The sequence below is a fragment of the Hordeum vulgare genome, chromosome 4H (genome assembly GCF_904849725.1).
Source record: "Hordeum vulgare subsp. vulgare chromosome 4H, MorexV3_pseudomolecules_assembly, whole genome shotgun sequence".
NCBI lineage: Eukaryota > Viridiplantae > Streptophyta > Magnoliopsida > Poales > Poaceae > Hordeum > Hordeum vulgare.
This window is the reverse complement of record NC_058521.1, coordinates 76,508,433-76,517,055: the sequence shown is the minus strand read 5'-3', so window position 1 is coordinate 76,517,055 and position 8,623 is coordinate 76,508,433. Positions and strand designations below refer to the sequence as shown.

At 43.1% G+C, this 8,623-nt stretch overlaps 1 pseudogene; it reads right to left on the bottom strand.

The window, feature by feature from the left end:
- Positions 1–462: 462 nt before the first annotated feature.
- Positions 463–2,258, bottom strand: LOC123450289 (annotated as a pseudogene).
- Positions 2,259–8,623: the final 6,365 nt, after the last annotated feature.

Below are 8,623 nucleotides of genomic sequence, written 5' to 3'. Positions count from 1 at the left end.
CGAGTTGCCCCGAGGTGGCACCGCCGACTGCTAGGTGGGTGGACCAACACTCATGCGGAGCACTGGCCCGGGGGGTTGATTAAATTATCCTCGGGGTCCGGAAAGTCCCTATGCAATTTTATTAGGTGATTAGGCAAAAGTAGTACCAATGTTGGGCCTTGCCAGACCAGCTTTAATCTAAAACGAGTTATCAAGGGGGTCCCCATAACAACCCCGATCGTGCTAGGAGCGCTCATTTATGGAACATAACACCGGTAGACGGAAACTAAGGGGGCAAAGGTGGAAGAAAACACCAGGCTAGAAAGGCCGAGCCTTCCACCTTTTACCAAGTATATAGGTGCATTAAATTAAATAGCATTTCAATATGGTGATATAACAAGGAACCCATGTTATCACATGGAAGCATCTGCACCTGCAACTAGCAACGCTAACACAGGGTTAAGCAAGCAGTAACATAGCCAATCAGTGGTTTGCTAGGTTGAACAGGTTGAAAGTAATCATGGCATTGTTGAGAGGCTGATATTAACATGTGGTAGGCAACGAGACATCAACGGTAGCAACGGTAAAACTAGCATGGCAATGATAGTAATGGTATCTGGGGAAATGATCATCTTGCCTGAGATCCCGCTTGGAAGAAGAATGACTTCGTGGAGCAGACGAACAGACGTAGTCGAACGGGTCCTCACATCCGACACGCTTGTGGAGCTCTATCGAGACGGGGGAAACCGGAAACAAGCATCAACACATGATATTCACCACACGATGCACAACACAAATGATGCATGAGCAGCTGAATACATGCAAGTCACGGCATGGCAATTCACAACAATCAAACGCTACACATTAAGTGAAGTTCAATATGCAACGAGTTGCATATTGACGAAACTCCACGTTTAATTATTTAGTTCTATCCCGACTAGATACACGGCAATATTAAATATTATTAAACATGGCACGAGGGTGAAGCACAATTAATCTACCTAGCTAGGCATTTTAAATGAGGCCGGAAACGACATATAGCATCTCTGAAATGACCCCACGTGATAAAACTTAATTCTGTCCAGATTTGTTCTAATCACATTTTAGGTTTGTTAAACGGCAAAACAAAGTGGTTCACGTGATTCTACTCGTCGTTCTGGTCCATTTACATATATGGCACATCTCCAACGGAGCTACGAACAAATAGTTACGACCTAAACCGTTTCGATTACATCAACATGCAAACCAATGCAAACAGCATGCTAACAGCCTTAAGCATGCATGACAGATGGAAATTGTTAATCTACACGAAATTCTAGCTAAGTTACATATCTAACTCATCGGAATCCAATGCGCGGAATAGAATCTACGGGCGTTTGAAAATATGATTTTTCCGAAATATGCATGAGATGGAAAAAATGCCTAAAATCTACACAACTCGAGAAAAAAGAAAAAAAACACGGATGGGCCGGAAGCATCATAGTGTAGTGGCCCAGGGATAGATCAGGCCCAAGTGGACATGTCTGTGCAAAAGAAATAAAGCATGGCAGAAAAAAAATGGGGTTCCTGGGACTTGAACCCAACACCTCCTAGTTGTAAACGTGAAGGCTAACCAGTGGGGCTTAAAACCCAATTTGTTCAAATTGCAGACTAGAGCTACCTGAACTAAGAGTGGCCGGCATTGGCTTGCAGAATAATAGAAAAAAAGGGAAAAACAAATAGAGGCAGTTGGGATTCGAACCCAGGAGCCCTTGCATAAGGGTTGACTGCGCTAACCATCCCACCTAGCACGCCGCTTGTTAACAGGAGCAACTCCACCGTATACAACCTATACTTACCCGAACGGATCTAAGAAAACAACAACATAGTTCAGAAACGGGGGTTGCTCACATCGGGGTTCAGAGTTCAGCGACCATCGGATTCAAAGGCGGGCGAGGAAGACCGGGAAGGAGGGTGGCGCTGGGAACTTGCTGGTTGGGAATGGCATGGATGGTGTCCCTGGTTGGAGGCGAGGCTGCAACTTCCGACCACGAAGGTGAAGCTCCAAGGACAGGGTTGCACTGGCCTCTCCATGGATCGGTCTCCTGGTCAAGCAGAGAGAAGAGGGAGAGAAATAAGGAGAATGAAAGACAGAGAGGGGGGAGAAGAGAGAGGAACGGGACACCTGCAACTGGGCTCAGGTCGTGTTGCCGCTGCGGCGAGAACACAACTGAGGAGGACGCCGCTTTGGCGCGTGGTGCCGCTACTGGTGGCGCGGAGTTGCCTGCCGCCCCAAGCATCAGATCGATCGGGAGGAGCTGACCTGGAGCAGCTCCACACGGCGCGGGGTCGCTGCACCGGCCTCCGCCTAGAGCGCGAGGCAGCGGGGTCGCAAGGCTCGGGCACGCACATCTTCAGAACGGCAGAGGAGGCACCTCGGGGGAAATCCTGATCCATCCAGCGGGTGGCTCGGGCACGAGCTTAGACCGGCGGTGGGAGAGGGAGGAGAAGGGGAAAACGGATCTAGGAGGGAACCCTAGGCGCAACAATCTCCCTTATACATTTCGAGGAGGAAGGGATGGCCGTATGATCAAGCTACAGGAGATCCCCTGGTTCGTACAGGAGGTGACGTAGGAAGAAGAAGGAGTGGTGGGCTTGACGCGCGAGGAGAAGGAAGATGGGCCAGGAGCCCATCCTTCTCCCTCACTTCCTAATAAAACTAAACACATGCTGACTTTTAATATACAACAAACCAGGTTTTGAAATAAAAGCCAGGGAGGAAAAAAAGAAAAAAGAATAAAACTGAAAATGAAACTAAGCTTCTAGAACGTTCCTCCTATTAAAAAAATAGATGGGACATTTTTGGGTAAGAAAAATAAATTGTTTTATTTGAAACTAGCTCTAATTTAAAATAAGAACAAAGGGAAAATAAATCCAAATAGGTCAGTGTTGCCACCCACAAATATTTGAAAGGATTTTTCAAAGGAGATGAACATTTTTAAAGGGGAGAAACAAAGCCTTTTAAACCTGCCACAAATAACATAGAGAGAGAGAAGGGTTTTTTTCCAATGGAGCAACATGTGGGTTTGGACATGCACTTGTTGCCCCCACACCTAAACAAACACGAAGCACATCAACACAACACTTGCACATCACAACAAGGACACCCACATCAACACAACCACAACAAAAGGAAAGAATGCAATGCAAGAAGGCATGATGCACATGAAATGATGACACAAAGTTAGGCTCACCCCACATCACACTAACATGCCAAGTTTGCCATACAAGGAAGATACAAAAGGGGAGGGGAGATTGCATTTGGGCTGTCACAATTACCTTGTCCCTTGGCTTACCAACAAGAGGGTTTGTGACTCCATGAAATAGTGCATGATGTTGAATTGGTTTGCACAAGCTCTTGCCTTGAATGAATATGAGTGAAGTTCACAGGCAGAGTCACCCTGAAAAACTCTCTAGTTCTTCTTCTTTGGGACCCACATCAACTTGATTGAAATATTGGAGTTCTACTTGTACTTGACGAAGTATAACTTGAAGTGGTCTTGGGAACCCACTTCACCAAAGCTTGAGGTGGTTCTTCATATGATTCTATCTCCTCTTGAATCTTGTCCTTGTGTTTTAGATTGTTATATGATTGTGGTGGAAGATCATCTTGATCTTGAGTTCCCTTGAAAGAAGTAGCATCATACTTCTCTTTTTGGGGAACAAACTTCCTCCTGGGGTATTGATCTTCTTCCCACTCAACTCCATTAGCATTGAACTTTCATGCAAAAGCAACACCTTGGTTCTTCCGGTGACATCCTTGCTTGCATACAATTTCATCAAATTGCTTACTCTCGCCAAGGCTCTTGTAGACGCCCTTTTCTATAATTCCTTTCAATTATTTGTGTTATTGCTCAAGTGTAACTTTTCTAAGAGAATCATTAGTGGAATCAATAGAACTACTAGAAGCAACATCATGAGATATATCATTTTTATTGTTGTTACTAGATATAGAACCTTTCTTGATCTTGCTACTATATTGTTTTGATTTAACTTGTGGCATGAAGTTACACAAGAGGATTCATTTGGCAATGTAAGAGGAACTCTTCTTTTGAAGATCGACATTGATAGCTTTTACAGACTCATGCTCTTGCTCTAAATTTAGCTTCTCGAAGCGTAGCTTCTCATGAGCTCTTTTTATCTCCCTAAGATATTCTTCTTAGTTTTCATGAGTTAGGTTAAGAGTGTCTAGTTCTCTATTCAAACGCTCAATTTACCTCGTTGCATTGACAATTGTCTCATCTTGACTATCATTATTACTAGCAAGTTCATTATAGCTAACATCACTAGTTTTATCATTGAGAAAGTCATCCTCATCACTATTGAAGTCAATGAATTCAGGGTGAGTTACCTTGGGGCCTTTATATATGAAGCATCTTCCAATTACTTCATTTTGTGAATGAAATAAATGATAGGACTTGGAGGATACGAGAGATAGTCCAACAACACCTTCATCTTAACTATAGTCGGAGTTGGAATGATATCTTCTCTCAGATTAGTTTTTAGAGTTGGAGTTGGATATCCATTCACCAACATGAGCTTGGGGTATTCTTATTGAGTAGCACTTGGTGGAATTTCCTTTCCTCTCTGAATGCTTGCTTCTCCACAAAGGTATTCATTCATATCGATCTTCTCTACTCCTTCTCTCTCTACGAGGTGACTCGTCTCTTCTTCTCCCTATCCTTCATAACTCATCTCTTTTCTTGAGAGGTGTCGTACCCTCATTTGAGAAATTTTCAGGTCTTACACAATTGTAGCAATTTTCGGTCATGACTTGTAGATATTTTCTCATAATGTGTTGAGTTGTAGCTTCTCTCTTCAATTCTATTATTGTAAAATTTGCTAAAGATCTTGATCATGAGTCTTATCTCTTCATTGAACCCGTCACGTGAAATCGTTGGAGCGTCACTTGAAGTCTTGTAAGCATCGATAGACTTGTTGTGGAGCTCCTTTTTGTCCTTGAGTGACATTTCATGAGCGACAATCCTTACAATGACTTCCATGGGATTAAGGTCTTTATAATTTTTCATCATTTGGATCAATGTGCACACAGTATCATACTTTCCATCCAAGGCTCTAAGTACCTTCTTGATGGTGAATTTGTCGATCATCTCTTTGCTTCCTAAGTCGATAATCTCATTTATGATGAGAGCGAACCTAGAGTACATTTTTGTGACTCCTTCCCCATCCTTAATCTTGAACTTGTCAAGTTGACTTTGGAGCACATCCAACTTGGATTCCTTGACTGATTCACTACCTTCATGCATATCAATCAAAGTATCCCAAATTTCATTTGCATTCTCAAGGCGACTTATCTTGCTGAAATCCTCGGGACACAAACCATTGAATAGAATGCCACACGCTTGAGCATTGTATTACAACACCTTTAATTCTTCTATGGTTGCTTCATGATTCGGTTCTTTTCTATCTTCAAATAACTCACCTTGCAAGCCAACACGAATAGCAACCCAAAGGCGGGGTTATGACTAAGAATATGCATTTTCATCTTATGCTTCCAACTAGCAAAGTTTGTACCATCAAAATATGGACTTCTACGGTGATAATTTCCCTCACTAGACTCTATACTCTCCGTGGTGGTTAAACCAAATCAATGGAGATCCTCTGATACCACTTATAAGATCGTAAGTAGGTATAGAGAGGGGGTGATTAGACTACTTGGCCAAAAAAATCTAGCCTTTTCCTAACTTTTGTTCTTGGAAAGTTTTAGCAAGTCAAACAAGTCAAGCAACACCCTACATGTGCAAGTGTATATAGTGGGGAGCGGAAAGTAAAGACTTTGCATATGAACATAAAGGAGGAATTAAAGAAATCAAACATAATGAAGGCATAATGATTTTTGTTGTAGTTCCGATAGGTGGTGCTATCATACATCCACCTTGATGGAGACTTCAATCCACTAGAGGGTAACGGGTGCGCGAGTCCACAGACGCCTCCCCCCACAAAGAGTCCACAAAGAAGCAGCCTTATCTATGTCATAATGGCTTATGTCCACGAAGGACTAGACTCACTCAGGGTAAATCTTCATGAAACAAACTCCTTGGTTCAACTCAACAAGATTTGGAGACTCCTAAGTGGCATCTTACCATTCTAGGAGACACCACTCTCAAAAAGGTAATAGATGGTGTTGTTGATGATGAACTCCTCGCTATTGTGTTTTTAAATATAGTCTCCTCAACACTCAATCACTCTCTTACATATTTACATGGTAGTAGAAGAAGGATTGGAGTGGAAAGAAACTTGAGGGAGCCAGAAATCAAGGATCAAGGTTTAGAGTAGAATCTTCTTGATTTCAACACAAGTGTTAGTGGTTCTCTCTCAGAAAATGGATATGGGTAGTAGTAGCTTTGTCCTGGTTACTCTCTTTGAGAGTAGGTGGAATGGTGGGGTATATATAGCCATCACCAAATTTTATGCACTACTCGGTGGGACCGAGTGAAACCACACGGTGAGACGATTAGTATAAAAGTCCTAAACTTTAAGATTTTTTATGAGACCAGATGAAACCACTCGGAGGGACCGATGAGTGTGACCTATGCACTTCCCACACTTCGATGACGCCGATCGAAACCACTCACAAATTCTAAGATGAAGTCGATTGGTTACAGAAGGTTGGCGTGCGCACTTCGGTGAGACCGAATGTCATCTTGGTGAGACCGAGTTTCTAGGATTTAGGCGGTGGCTCTGTCAACTGTATCTCGGTGGGTTCGTGTAGGAGTGAGTCAGTGGGACTGAGATTGTCTTTAGGGTTTTGGACAGATAGGCATGTGAGGCTGTGGTTGAGGGTTTTTGGAGCAATATCTCTAAGCACTTGAGAAAATGACTCATGATCAAAACCTCATCCCCTTTTAATAGTATTGGTTTTCGTATGGACTCAATGTGATCTTGATCACTTAACCAAAAAATGTAGTCTTGGAGCTTTTGCTAATGCTTTGTCCTTTCCATTTGAAGGGTCCACATTCACATCTCATTGCCATACCTAATTGAACTTTCCTGATGTATTCTTTGAATATTCATTAGTTCAATGATGTATATCTTGTTATGAATTACCAAAACCACCTGGTATTATGTCATGACCCGGTCCCTGATAGGGCCCCCAACTTTGCGCTTACTGTGTCAGCCCCTAGATCAATAGCTGATACACACAATCAACCATGAAATACCAAGAATACATCACACATCATAGCACTACATCGCAGATCCAATGCTTCACAGCACACACCTACTTAGCTCATGGACTAGCTTACAATACAATCATGCAGCAAATAATAGTATCTTAGTCTTGTGCCGTCCATCAACTCACGGACAAGAGTTGAGTATAGCGTTGTAACCCTAATTCGTACCTTCCTTTCAATACGGTAACCTGCAACATGATATGTTGTAGCCAGAAGAGTCAATACATTGGACGTATTGGCAAGATTCGCCCTGATTGGCTCGTTGGAACTTAAACATACAGTCAGGTGTGGCTGAGTTTTACTTTGCGCAGAAATAGGTTTCATACCTTTAAAAGAGTGGTCTACTCTACTAGTTGGATGTACCGTAGCACTGGGTAATCATGGATCCATCGTGTCCTCTGATTGTCCTAAGCAGTTTGAGAATGTGAGCATCCGTGTCACACTTTCGCCCCAAGCTTTTCTTCAGAGACCGTGGGTCATCTTGCCATTACTCCCCTTTCATTCAACCCACTGATTTTAATAAAAGAGGTGAATGAGATCAAGTTGACAATTCCATAATAACTTGCTCAAAACTTGTTCATAACCAGGGACACGGCTAATCATGATCAATTTTTTACACTCTGTAGAGATTTATGTACTTTACCCTGATTCCCGGTCACACTCTCGTGCTACTAAACTTCACTCGTGAAGTATCTAGTTAGATCAAGACGAGACTTTTGGGAAGTAGTAGCCCTCTCAAATGGTAGATCGGGTGTGAGGTTCCCTACATGCAAATCAACATATGTTGGTTTGCCTAGGAGGGTTCCCACAACTTACTTGGTCTAGACTGAGCCCATAATTTTTCACGGTTGCGCATGGAAGGTATTCAATTTTGAACTCATACAATCCCTTTGATACCTGGGTGAGAGTTTATCCAGTGGAAGGTCGGTAACTCTCACTCATGCATCTACCATGTCAAAAACCATCTTCGCGGCCTTCTTTTACCATAATACTCCTTAATCACTAGTATCACATTGAGATCAAACTGCCACTGGCCATTATGCAACGTACGTTCCCGGTTACTCTCACTTTCAAATCTCAGACCGATATGTTATCTCCAATGTCTATGAATTGCGCCTCTCCGACTCCGTGGATTCTTCACGCCCGCTGCATAGCCCTAGCAAAAGCAGAGGTTTATTGGTCGCGATGACCACATCTTGCCAACCGTCGGCCACCTTGAAGCTCTTTGTCGATCTGAACCCTGATGCTCAAATATGAAGATTGTTGGTTCCTTCTCACTCACGATCAAGCCTCCCAGCTGTGACTGAAGATTCACCACCTCCTCGGAAGCCTCTCATCTGTCGTGGACTTTGAAGTTTCCCGGCTGGTTGTTTCGCCCTTTGCTTGTTGCTTCCTTGTACTCCCTTCGTTCC